The sequence below is a fragment of the Gallinula chloropus genome (assembly GCF_964237585.1).
Source record: "Gallinula chloropus genome assembly, chromosome: 2".
NCBI classification, from domain to species: Eukaryota; Metazoa; Chordata; class Aves; order Gruiformes; family Rallidae; genus Gallinula; species Gallinula chloropus.
In genome coordinates this window covers 21088809-21103112 of record NC_140086.1, presented here as the reverse complement: position 1 = coordinate 21103112, position 14304 = coordinate 21088809, and positions in this window count along the sequence as shown.

The following is a 14304-nucleotide window of genomic DNA, read 5'->3' as shown; positions in this document are numbered from 1 at the left end:
TTCCTCCACACACATCCTCTCAAAGAGAGCAGCTGTGTGGTGCTCAGCTCTCAGATAAGTTGAAGCCATGACAAAGCCTTAGCAGAGCTGTGTTATAACATCTGTTTCTAAGTATTGGTGCCTTGAAATTAAAATAATCTTAAAAAACCCCAATCTAACAAAACACTAAACCATCCATGCAATTAGGCATGAAACACATGAGATAAGTGGTTCATGCAGTTATATCAGAGCCTATGAAATCTACCTCCTGATGGACATCTAAAGAGAGTATTAATCACAGTGATATTAATCACAATGATCTCCAGGCAAAGGAAACCCATGCTCATTAAAATCTCTGGCTGCTTCTGTCCACTGGCAGTGCACTATAAACATTGCACTTAAAGGCTAAAGTCAGAGCTGAGTATGACATCAACAACAGAAGAACTTCAAGAGATGTATCTTATCTCTTATCAGCAGTGAGCTGAAATCTGAGAGGCCCTTATATTTTCTTCTTTAGATGTTTCTACAGAAAACATCTGAAGGAAAGATTCTCATCCAGCAAAACCAAAACATAAAACCAGAACTATCATTTAATCCAGAATCCAATGAGAAATTCTTATACCAGGTGAACACTTTCATTGAATTAAAAATGTTGAAGTTGATTCAGCTAAGTTGTCATCACCTACTAAGAATATACTGATAAATGCATTGCACTGTGTGTTTAGCTTTCAGTAATATTATTCTGTATTATGAGGTTCCTACTGTACTGTTCTCGTGCCACAGTTTCTTCATATGGCCATCAAGACCATTGGGTAGGAAAACATGTATTAGGAGAATTTTTGTTCAACTATGTGGACTCTAAGTCATTTTATACAGAGACAATCCTTCTATATGTATCTAACACCTCAGGAACTGTGCTTTACGTGGCAAGCAATGCTTGTGCCAACCATAAGCATTTATGGGTTTGGATAAACAGTAAAAAGACTTTAATGACGGACAGTATCAGTTTGCCTCTAGGATATCTCTAATTTGAGTATAACTTGAATTGTCTTGTGGGAATTCTGCTTGCTTGGATAAAATCTGAATTTGTTTTGCCTGCATAACGATATAGCTAAAAGAAAAACTGCTACATTATATAATATCAAACAGCTTAACTACTACATCTAATTATATTAAAAACTAAACTACTGGAAGCAATGAGAACACTTCAAATTTGATTATAAACATGAAAGCAAATGAGAAGCAGAAAGTTTAACACAGACTTCGCTGTAAGTATCCTTAAAAAATCTATGCCCTTGCTGTCCTTTCCAATACCAAGCTACATTTTGTAGGTCATACTGTAAACCACGCTTGGAAGAAACCTCCCTGGAGGAAATTATTAGAACTGCCTCTAGCAATTGTTACTGCCTTTAGCAGCAGTACTGCCCATTTTTGAAAAAGAGTAGAAGTGCAGTCTGATTTTCTTTTCTTCCAAACTCAGGAGAGAAACATTGCCTCAGTTTCCTGCAATTCAGCTTGAAATGTTCAGCTCTGCACAACAAGATTGGAAAATTATTCTTTACAGAAGGAAATCCAAATCTTAGCACTTCAGCACGTCTGATCTGAAGATTAAACAAAACTATCAAGTGGGATCAATTTTTCAACAACCTAAGCATTGCACTTGCATGGTGGGAGGTGCAGTCATCTCCAACTCAGCAGCTGTAGTTACGTGGACAGAAATACCCCCAGGTCTTACAGACAATGAAAGCCTGAAGGACTGCAGTACCTGATTGACTTTTAGAGGAGGCTTAATCCAAAAAGAAACATTACTTTAAAAAAAAAAAACAAAAAAACCCACAATCTTTTCTTATTTTATTCTTTAATTCTCTTTTCTTATAATTTATTCTGTGAGAAAAGTGGTAAAGGTGTGAATGAAACTAGAGCCAGATACAGGACAATTTACGGTAGGCTGACTTTTTGCTGCTGTCCTTCAAAGTTATGAAGATATGAAGTGAAAATATAATATACAGTACACAAATATTCTGCAGTGGAATCTGGAGAGAAAAGGCAACAAAAATTAAAAATTAAATCTTTTTTCTTATGTTATTCTCTTATGAACATGCATTCTATATATATATTTTTTTCCTAGAATTTCTTTACTACTGGCATTCATTGTCATGAAGATCTCACTAAAACCAGTTACAGAAATGCACTGGTTCTGTTTATTTCTGTGCGTCCTTCACAGCCACTCCCAAGAGCTGTTCATTGATCAGTCAGCATGTTCTGACCATACCCTGTGCACTTGCCTTGCTGAATTCCTGTTGCTGCAGCCTTTCCTTGCTGAAGAAGGTACTAGGCTTTGTGAGAAGCAGCTCCTGGGCTCCTTGTTTTGCTGAAGTTAGTCGCATGGTGTTACCACGCAGCATAAAGGGCGTCCAAGGTCAGACTCAGGCTGAGCTCTTGCTCCTCCAGGCTCTTAAGCCTGAGTACAGATTTGTGCCCATACAACACAACACTAACCAACCAAGAATTCAAGTTTCACTGGAGGCCTGTGCTTAAAGCAACATCTGTTTAGATGGCTTAGTGTGCTGCAATCTGTATGACTTGTATGCTAGGCTGCATCACTTAAAAGTTTATATTTATCACTGCAATTTGCTCTCATTATTTTTAATATAAAGGCTCAAATGAAGAAGTGTAACTATTCTGACAGATAGCTGTTTTGGCACTGAAGAATTTGCCATATCAAGTGAGCTAAACATTTATCTAATTTGTCAGTCTCGGTGGCAGCAGTCATTGTCAGCCATTTCAGAGATAAACCTCTAGAAGGTTCTGCTCAGAGAAACATTTTCCTTGTTCTAGAAGAGCAATTTTTTTAAGAGGATTAAGGATACTCTCTGTATAGGTGAGTTTGGGGAGCTGATATATCATTACAGTCACTGTGACATCAGAATGTAATCGAGAACTTATATCATTATTTCATTTTATTTGGAAATGCCAGTTATTGGTTTTTTCCTTTAAAAAGTTTATTGAGGTCTTTCCCCTTTGTTTTGTGGCAGTGAGTTTCACAGGCTAATTTTGTACATATGGATCTGTGGATGTCTGCAGGATTTATATACAGCCTTATAGGTAAGCTACCTTTGTATTCTTTGGTTCCTATATTAGAAAAAGTAAATATCACTACTGAATTAACATTGTTTGTAGGATTAAGTGAATATGGGTCTTCTGCATTGTTTTCTGCCACTTTTTCTTTGCAATCTAAACAAATACCATACAGGGAATTTGATAAAATATTTAATGATGAATATTAATTCTATGTAGAATATCTTAAGAAACCAGTTAAGGTAAAACCAGAACTGTTTTAAAGCTGGTATGACACAATTTTAATGTAATTTCATGCTTATAGCACAGTGTCCACACTTGAGAAGACGACGAACAAGAACAAAAATAATAATAGCAATAATCACAGAATCACAGATTCACAGAAAGGTAGGGAAGCGACCACCTCTAGAGGATGTTCTAGATCTACCCTCTGCTAAAGCAGGATCACCTACTTCATATTGCACAGGATCTTGTCCAGGTGGATTTGGAATAACTCCAGAGAAGGAGACTCCACAACCTCTCTGGGCAGCCTGTCCAGAGCTCTGTCACCCTCAGAGTGAAGTTTTTCCTCATGTTGAGATGGAACTTCCTATGTTCTGGTTTGTGCCTGTTGCCCCTTGTCCTGTCACTGGGTATCAGTGAAAAGAGTCTGTCCCCTTCCTCTAGACATCCAGCCTTTAGATTTCACACCTGGCAGGGTGTGAGAAGGTGAAAAGTCCTTGACTTCATGTGGACATGACAACTGCCAGGCAGCAACTAAAAACATCAGTGGGTTATCAACATGCTAAATCCAAACCACAGCACTGTACCAGCTACTAGCTACTGGGAAAGGCTACCCTATCTCAGCCAAAGCCAGGACAATTTAGTTACTAAAATGTCTCAGGCAGTGTTTCAACTATTAGAGATACCACCAAAAATACAAAAGCACACTTTTTCCAAAACAGGGAAAAACCTTCTGTCTCCATTAAGAGTTGTCTACCTGTTTCTTGCATGGAATAAGTCTGACAATAGTTGATTAAACTGTGTAATATAAAAATGTGACTAGATAAAAAAAGAATAATTCTGTAAGTGTGTGTATGTGTGTGTCCAGAGGAAAGTAATTGCACAAATGCATTTGAACAAATATGCTAAACCAAAGTACAGTCAGAATTTAGTAGCCTGTCTTTACTTTGTTTTGCTGTTTCCACTATTGAATTTCAAAATAAAAGATGACAGGTTGTTATCCTAAAATTCTCTCAAATAAGCTTCTAAATTGGGATACACTTTTTTCCTCTCGGCAGGAATCCATTTGGTCTAATTGATCTGTGAGTCAGTGAACTTTACATCAACACTGGAAACACAGAAAATTCATGACAGTGTATATGAATAGCAAAAAAGGATACAGAACTCTGTTCATAAATAAACTGGACAAGTAATAATGTAGTGTTGTTTTCCTTTTCTCGGCATTTATTCCTGCTGAGTTTCCTGTTAAACTTTAATTGCTTATTAAGGAAACTTCAACATAAAGAAATAAATATCAACGACTAAAATAAGGTGAACAAAAATGGCAAGAAGACACATTTTATTTTTTTCTTAAACATTTGTGTCAAAATAAAATGATGCAATGTCTGTGCAAAATTTAGTTTCAGCAAACAGCATTGAAATCATTAGCACTTTCTATTTCTCCTAAGACAGAAAGCAGTATTTATGTTACAGGATATGACTACTTCAACAAATTTGTCTTCAAAATATTTGTTTTATCTAAATTGACAGGTTTATCCCTTCTTTCACAAAACATGCACAGAAATTGGTCTCGAAAAAAATTTCATATTTGATATTTCATGATCTTGTTTACTTTCCAAATTCAGTGTAGGAAATGCTGTACAGTTGTAAGCACATAATTCAAATACTGGCCTTTCAGTCATCTCAAAAATACTTAAGAGCTCAATTATTTTGTCAGGATATCTGCATTAAAGAGAGTGTTTAACACATCTTATCGTAATTTTTATTTAGAAGAGGATGATGTGACGGTATGCTTCCCTCGTTGCCACCATGTTTTCCTGACTTTTCGTGTTTACATGGATTGATTGATAACCATTGGTGCTGATTGTGATTTCTGCATCCATCTCACAGTTCAGGAAGACAGATAACAACACAATAGCCAAGGGTTATCTATGCTAATGTGCCCACCAGACACTGGTCAGTGTCCACTGGCATGTACGGGTGGTATGTAAATATGACTATGAGCCAATCATCTTACTCCATAAATAGTGAGCAGCCCAAGAGCCCTTTGAGCTCTCCTGAGATGGGTAACAGGTTGCTGAGAGAGGTGGCAGAGGCCCCATCCTTGGAGATATTCAAGGTCAGTCTTGATGAAGCTCTGAACAACCTGGTCTAGTTAAAGATGTCCCTGTTTACTGCAGGGGGAAGAAGGACTTTGCCCTAGAGATTGCAGGGCTGATCAACAGGATTAGATGACCTTCTGACCTAACTCATTTTATAATTCTGTGACCATGAACAAAGTAACGTCTGCTTTTGGCTTACTCCCCTTTACCATGGGATACATGGCACCAACCCAAGCAACAACAGTAGCCGCAGCACTGACCCAAGTAGGTATAGTGATAATAGGCCTTCACTTGCCACAGTCAACATAAGAAGGAGGAGGGACAAGACATCTGCTAATGCAAATCTTAGTGCAAGCAAAGTTTGAATGCATGTCTCTAGTGACATCACAATACCTGTCTTCTTACGCTTCCTAGCTGCTGTCTGTGAAAGGGAAAGTGGATTCCACCAAAGAACTATGCCCCACAGTAAACCATGTTAGAACACCACACAGATACTTTAAAGAACAGTTATTTGTCATGAATTTGTGCTGACACCAAGTATATTTCAAGTATATTTCAAGTGCAGGAACGCCACATACTGCATTAAAACCTACTTCTCTGACTGTGCTGGAGCAGGTATATGGGGCATACAGAAACTACTCACTGTAACATTCTAAGTACTAATTTCTGCAGTGTATGTGACTCCATAAAAAAGAATTTTCTTTATTTACTGTGCATACAAGTGTTTCAAGTCACAGACCTTTTGTTTTGTGGCAACACAAAACAGGGGTACTGCAAAGCATGTATTTCAGCCACCATAGTAGGCAGAGAAGCAAGATGTACCTCCTCACTTACAGCAGAAATCTTAAATAAAAACATGAAATAGGCAAGATAGAGATGGCGCATCTCAGGAAAAAACATTTCCATTCATAAATGGAAGTTTACCTACTCCAGCTGAACCAAAATAATCAATATCATAGGTGCCTTATTCCGGGGCTCTGCTGGGACTGCACATGAAATGAGCTGGTTATCAAGCTACGCTGAACCTAAAATGAGTGAGTGTTAAATAATGCTCCTGTTCCTCTTGGCTTGTTTCAGTGACAAATTCCATTTTAAACAGTTAAATGATTACAAGCTTTGAAATTAAATTTCAGGATGAATAATTAAGCATCACTCTCCAGTGTCTGTGGGAAATCACATTCCCTGCTCTAGAAACACTTAGAGTAATAGATGCAGGAGTAGATTGGTAACACATTTCTGATTAAATATATTCTGTTTAGAATGACTTCTCATATATTACAGTCAACAGTACACTGAAGTCAGCTGCATGTTATACATAATTTAGTTTATTATTAACAAATTATAGGAATAAAAGTTCTCAAAAGTACATCGACCTTTGAAAATTAGGTAAATTTGGCTATTTCTGTGGGAAGTAGCCAAAAGTATGTTCATTTAAATCTGAACTGTAATTTTAGCTGAGATATATAAATAGACTGGGACCATCTTCTTTGACCACCAAGTTGAAAAACTCATTTAAAAAGAAATATGTACGTTTGATATATAAACAAGAGATGTTTCAGCTTAGGAGAGCCTTTCTTTTCCTTATGGAAAAACTCAAATAATATACTCATGGAAAGTTAGATAAAAACAGATGTAAATCAAGAGTTACCTTTCCATCTGTTCCACTTTATGTCATCCTTTTTGCCTGTGATATAAGAGTTTGTTTCAAATTCCTCCTTGATAGATTAAGAGCAGGCACTAGGCTGTGGTATTTCTTAGACCATGGCTCTTTGCTTTATAGAGAGGTCTCTGTTGCCACCAACAAACATCCCTGGAGTGGTAAATGTTCCCAAGGCTTGAGAGGCTTTTAATCCTCAAGGCAGAAGGCTCATATTCTTGTCCTAAAAAAAAAAATTAAAAAAAATTCAGGAAAGTTCTTTACCTTGTTCTACAATGGAGAAGATTTATCTGTAATAGAAACATTACTGAGCACTGCAGGCAGTTTTGCAAGTCATCCAAAGAGTTGTTTGTATATCAGTAGAATTTTGGCATGGTTCTGGAAAAGGAATTTCAGCCAAAGACTCTATATTTTAACTTCTTGAAAGAGACTGGGTAGGAAAAAAAAAGTAAAGTTGAAAAATAAAGATTTTAAAACAGTAATTGATTAGTGACAAGTGTTTGCTTTTCTTGTATGCATCAATACTTTATTTCAGCTTTGGAAAACAGGTTTATTAAAATACAGTATTTGCAAAACTGGATTCCAACATGGTGCAGACATGCAAGGTGCCAAGAAACATTTCTCCAGTGATAAATATTTCACTTTTTATACATCAAAATTACTTGTTTTATCTGTCCTTTAATTTGCACAGATAAAGTATATGGTGACCCACCAAAATCCAACAAACATAAAACCACCAAAAGTTGCACTAAGTTTTTAAGAACCACATTACTACTACTGCATACAGCACACTTTCAAAAGGGAGCTACAGAGCCAGCCTTCGAAAGTGTTGTTTAGTTGAATAAATTTAAGCAAGAGCAAGCATAGAGATTTCCCTAAAAGGCTAATAAGATACATGTTATGATAGTAATAGTGCACATGTAATTCCTATTGTCATAAAAGAGCAAATCTAAGACCTTATGAAACACCTGAGAAACTTCATCCCTGCAGCTACAATTCTTTAGGGTAATTTCTGTAGAAGTGATTCTCTTTGCTATAGAAATTTTAGAGCCTGTGCTGAATGTCAAACAGAAGGACTCTCCTCCGCCCTTAAAAATCTACAAACACCATGGGACACCCCAAAGCACCACATGACAGAGGCTTGGTAACATGTCTGTGGCTGGAATTACTCTGCATTCCTTCTTAGACCATGATAATGAATTTTTGGTGGCACTGGGTAAGCTCAAATTGTGATGTTTTCATACCTGTAACTCCATTTCTGCGTCATTATGGAACTAGTATTAGTTGAGAAAAACAAGTGACTGCTTCTCACTGGCTTTGCATGAGAACTGTGTATCATGAATGAAACATAGTAGAAGAAATAATCCCAAGGGCATTATAGCACATTTTTCTCATAATTTATACATTTATTGTGCTGTGTCCATGAAATGGAATTGTCTTGCTGAACCCCTGCTGTAAAAACGAAAAAGCTTCTTTCCAGCAAAAACCCAAATCACTCTTGGCCTTCCATACCATTCTTCTTCTCTGGAAACCCCCATTACTCAAGAAACCTGTCCAATGGACTAGGATGGTCACCTTTTTTTTTTATTATTTTTAATTCTTTTTAACAAGTTCACATAGTAATGAATTTCCAAATAATGTCAACCCAGCTAGAAATAAAAAAGTGAATGTTCTAGACCAAGAGATTACTGAGATCAGTGACTTTTGTTGGTTTTGGATTACACCCAGATCCAAGGAGCAGAAGGATCTCATTATGTGGTCCAGATTTGCAGAAGCTCACCTCTCATCAAAAATTAAAACAGTAACCAAGTTTTCAAAGGAGTTTAGCACCATATCTACTGAGCTGTTTAATTAGCCTGACCAGAAGTGTCACAATGGGAGCTTCTGGGCACAGAACAGATTTGAAAACTGGCCTTTAAATTCTGATCATATGTCAGTATATTTCCCTGTGCATTTATTATAATGAATAACTTATGCCATCTCTGTGCTTCTCTAAAGCAGTACATTTGCTCTTACGCTTGCTTGGAAATACTGCTGCTCCCTCCTTAAGTCATTGTAAAGAAAGCAGGAGAGTACTTTGTATTCTGGTGTATTACTTTAGTATCTGGAATTCATAATCCAATAACATTTTCAGTGACCCTATATTGGGCCATTCTCTACTTCCATGTAGAGTTTTTCAGTGATATACAATTGGCACTTTAAACTCTTCCAGACACTATGCAGATAACACAGCTATATCTACTTTATTTTGGGTTTTTTACTTGTACAAAGTACTGACCTGCATGTATTTGTAGAATGCACCTGACTGCCAGGAACTAATTACTGATTTTGCTTAATTACAAATTATGACTATAGCTTGCTTCCTGGCATGAGAGCACAAATTGGCTTCAGAAATAAACTGAATCATTTAGTTCAGGTAAGACAGTAATCCAGATGCGAAATATTTTCAAAGGAATGGAAAGTTTGGTTACATGCAGACAGTCTGCTGGAGCTGGAAAACAGACTTTTTGTGTAACATGTCAGATAGGGTTTAAACACTGAAAACATGTTGACTGATGTCAAAACTATTTAACACCTTGAAAGTATAAAGGAGAATGTCGTTTATCAAGAAAAGGGGCTCATACCCTATTACAAAATGCCAGTAAGTCCCAATGAATCCAGACTTACCATCTCCAAGAGAACAGTGACAGAGGTGATGCAGAATCTCATTATATCCAGAAAAACTTAAACGTAAAAGTGATCTCTAATACCTGCATGCAGTCCTGCTAGTGAGCAGCAGTGTAAGCAGATAATCAAAGCAGGAACACTTGAGACTATAAAAATATAATCTAAAGCCAAAATAGCTCATGGGGCCAGAGAGGTTAAAGCACTCTATTTTCTACAGGCAAAAATGCATGAGGAAGTGATATGACAAACGTCATCCTCAGCCATCTTTTGCTTATTAAAATGATGAGTCACACTTCTTCAACTCTGGCTTCAAAATGAGCTCAGAATAAAATTAAAATCCACAAAAAACATCCTCAGCTGAACTGCTTCATGGCTCTACCTTGACTCCCTGGAAAGCTATGTTGTATCAATTAATGTACCAGCTTGTAAGGAAAATGCAAAAGGCTGTTTCTCTATTAAGACCTTGCAGACGTAGACAGATGTTCCTGCATCAAAAGTAATTTCGCTGATGGTTTACATTTGCTGCCAAAGTTAAATTCCATTACAGTTAAATTTTTATGCATTGAATTTTTTGCCATTCATGATTATTTTCCTCTAGCATTTTTGCTTCAGTTTGCATCAGCAGAAAACCCTGCATAATGTTTGCATACCTAATAAATGTAAAATCTGGTATTGTTGGCATTAAGTGCATTTTCTGACTTCATAAAAATAGCAATTCCTCTCTGTTACAAATGCATTCCATTTCTGCTTTGCATATAGAAAATATATTAAAAACCCCAAGAATGTTATCAAAACGTAATTTGCTTAACTTTCCATCACTATGGAAATGGCTTAATGCAGAATCAGATATGTCTGGACTGACATAATATCTACGAAAACCAAACTTTTTTCCAGAATGAATGTATTCGTATTGAGAATTTTTGATAAATGTATTTCAGTACGAAACTTAATCATTTCAGTTGCAGATTTTAAAATCCTGAATTCGCTCTAAGATATCAGGCTGAGATTTTTAATAGAAAATGGAAAACCCTATCTGAGAGCCTGCCTTGAAAAGCAACAACAGACTGAGTTTCAGGATTCCATTCAACATAGTTTGACAGGAGCATGTGCTTAATCTCAGAAAATAACTCTACAGCTTGCTTTTGTCATGTAGTTACCTCTTGAGCCTTAGAAGATGGAAGTGCTCTATGCTACCATGTGCCCCTTGAAAGTAAAATCAGCTCCAGAATTATTTTATTTGTTGATCAGCATTAATCTAGAATCACTATTGTTCCAAGTTACAATACTGTAGTCTTGTAACTGCCAAACTAATCTGATCACCTTCTATGACAAGGTGACCACCTTAGCAGATGAGGGAAAGGCTGTGGATATATTGTACTTGGACTTCAGCAAAGCCTTTGATACCATTTCTCACAGCATTTTGCTTGAGAAACTGGCTACCACCATCCTGGACAGGCACACCCTCTGCTTGGTAAAAAGCTGGCTGGATGGCCAGGCCCAAAGAGCTGTGATAAATGGAGCTAGATCCAGCCAGAGGCCAGTCACAAGTGGTGTTCCCCAGAGCTCAGTCCTGGGACCAGTCCTGTTCAGTATCTTTATCAATTACCTGGATGAAGGGATCAAATGTTTCCTCAGTAAGTTTGCAGATGACACTAACCTAGGAGGATGTGTCAGTCTGCTTGAGGGTAGGCTCTTCAAAGGGATCTGAACAGTCTGGATCAATGGGCTGAAACCAATGAGATGAGGTTCAACAAAGCCAAGCGATAAGGTGTCCCCTCAGCACTTGGGACATAACAACCCTGTGCAGTGCTACAGGCTTGGGAGAAACTGTCTAGAAAGCTGCGTGGTGGAAAAGGACCTGTGGGTGTTGGACTGCTGACTGAATATGAGTCAGCAGTGTGCCCAGGTGGCCAAGAAGGCCAATGGTATCCTGGCTTGTATCAGAAACAGCCTGGCCAGCAGGTCCAGGGAAGTGATTGTGTACTCAGCATTGATGAGGCCGCATCTCAAGTACTGTGTTCAGTTTTGGGCTCCTCACTACAAGAAGGACACTGAGGTCCTGGATCATATCCAGAGAAGGGCAACCAGGCTGGTGAAGGGGCTGGAGAGCAAACCTTATGAGGAGCAGCTGTGGTAACTGGAGTTGTTTAGCTTGGAGAAGGGGATGCTGAGGGGACACCTTATCACTGCCTACAATTACCTGAAAGGATGTTGTAGCCAGATGGGTGTTGGTCTTTTCACCCAAGCGACAGGTGATAAGAGGAAGGGGAATGGACTCAAGCTGCACCAGGGAAGGTTTAGGTTAGACATTAGGAAAAAAATTCTTTACTGAAAGGGTTATCAGGCATTGGAACAGGCTGCCCAGGGAGGTGGCTGAGTCACCAAACCTGGATGTGTTTAAAAGATGGGTAGATGAGGTATTTAGAGATATGGTTTAGTAGAGGACAGGTATGGTTGTACTCGATGATCTCAAAGGTCTTTTCCAACCTAGTGATTCTTGATTCTGTGACTCCCTATACACATGATGCAGCATCCCATGTTTCCCGACGTGACGTGACCACGTGCACACCCCCCCAAAATGCAATGATTCCAGTGTGTTCTCTTCAAGTCTTCAGACAACTTTCCAGACATTCAAACTTCTCATAGAAAAAAGATTTCCTGAAACCAATAAATTAAATGGAAGCAATTGTCAAAGCAGCAAACTCATAATTTGCAAACTGATCTCCTCATACACCACAGTAAAAGCAACCCACACAAAATTGTTGACAGTATAGATCTTACACATGCATCCCACAATTGGATTTTCTTCTTCTTGCATCAAATAGCCTCATGGAAACTCTCCAAATAAAATCAAACAATCCTTAAGCAACCAAATGAGTTTTCACAAACACAGGCACAGCAAGCAAACTCCCCCATGCTCAAAAAAGTAACCAAGCCACCTCCAGTCTCTCAGTGATGATCTTCAGGAGAAGCCCACAGAATACAGATGTCTGTCCTGTAAAGGCAGCTTTTCCAGCTGAATTTCATTAGACTGCGAAAAACATTCTTCTGAGACTCATTATTGTTTCCTCCATACTTTTGTATGACTAATCTCACACTATTCCAAAGATGATGTTCCTATCTTTGCTCCAGTGGCTATTTTAACCTGTCATCTCTATTGTTATTTTCTAATTTTATAGTGTATTTGCAACTATTCCCAAAATTTAATAAGCTTGATGTTTGCCTTGTCCATGACAGATCTGCATGTGCAGCTTAAATAATTGTTTCAGCTTTTTCCATTAAAAAATATTACCTTTACCTTGTCTCCCTAATAACTTCACTTCTGCTTCATTTGTCTAAGAAGTATTTATTGTCCCTTGCTTTTTGCAATGTTACCTCTATGCTTTGGGATAATATCCCTCTGTAGAGAGACTTCAGAGGGACTATTCAGAAGCAGGACTTAAAGCTTTTTTGCTTCAGGCTCCAGAAGAGGTCATTCACAATATCTGTCTGTACCTTAACAGAATTTTCAGTTAATCTCTTAATGACCAGCATGATTAAATGTTTTTAGCACAGGCCAATGATAACCTGATTCAATTTACAGCCCACATTTCACCGAGTAAAGAAACACTTTATCTCCTGTCTTGTTAGAGGGAATCTATACAAGTGAAGTCTTTAAATGGTACCATAATCCTATAAATTTGAAGACAAGCTTGAACAGCTAGCAACATTAACTCTCTCAAACATATAAAATCTTGTCCAGTTTGGCAGTCTGGAGTTGGATAAACTTGCAGAAGCTCATGTCTGACATGAAATGCAGTATTTGTGCTTATAAAGGAAAAATGATCTAAGAGTTTACCACTGACTCTATGAACTCTGTAACCATGGCCAAAATAATTTCCTCCTGCACTTAGCTTATTTGAGAAACAGAACTCACAAAGCCCTACACTGTCCATCCTCCAGGGAATCCAGATTGATTTTCTGATTGGACACAAGATGGCAGAGCTTCCCAATGGAACTAGCACAGCTCTTCAGAAATTTTGGTTATGCCTCCTTTTTGAATTTTTAAAGTTTGTCATCCACCTCTCCAATGACTCATGGGAATGTGTCTTCTAGACACTTCCTTGACATCAGATTTTTGCTGCCACATCTGAGCATCTAACCTAAAGCAAATTGTACCATAAGCCAATTTCTCACCCATCCACCCATTTCAACCTGATATCAAAGTTGCCTCCATCTACTCAAACAGTGGATACTTTAGATGGTTAAACACAGCAGGAAGAGGGATTTTTCTTGCTGCTTTTGCTTTTTTTTTTTTTTTTTAAATATAGACCAATCCACCTCTTAAATTTCTAATAAAAGTCCCGGTTTCATTTAATGAATACAATATAATGTCTTCAGTCACAAAGATACGTTTACTCTTTGAGGCAGTAAGAGCCGGGATCCAGGTGATTAAAGATTTTATTCCTAATGACCTGCTAAAAGGAGTGGCATCTTTTCTCAGTGAGCAGTTTGCTCCTGTGAGAAATAATGCTATGTATAATAACTGGAGGATTACTAATCTCAAACATGGTGAGAATGAAATATTATTATATCAGCCAAAGTACATGTGATAGAAGA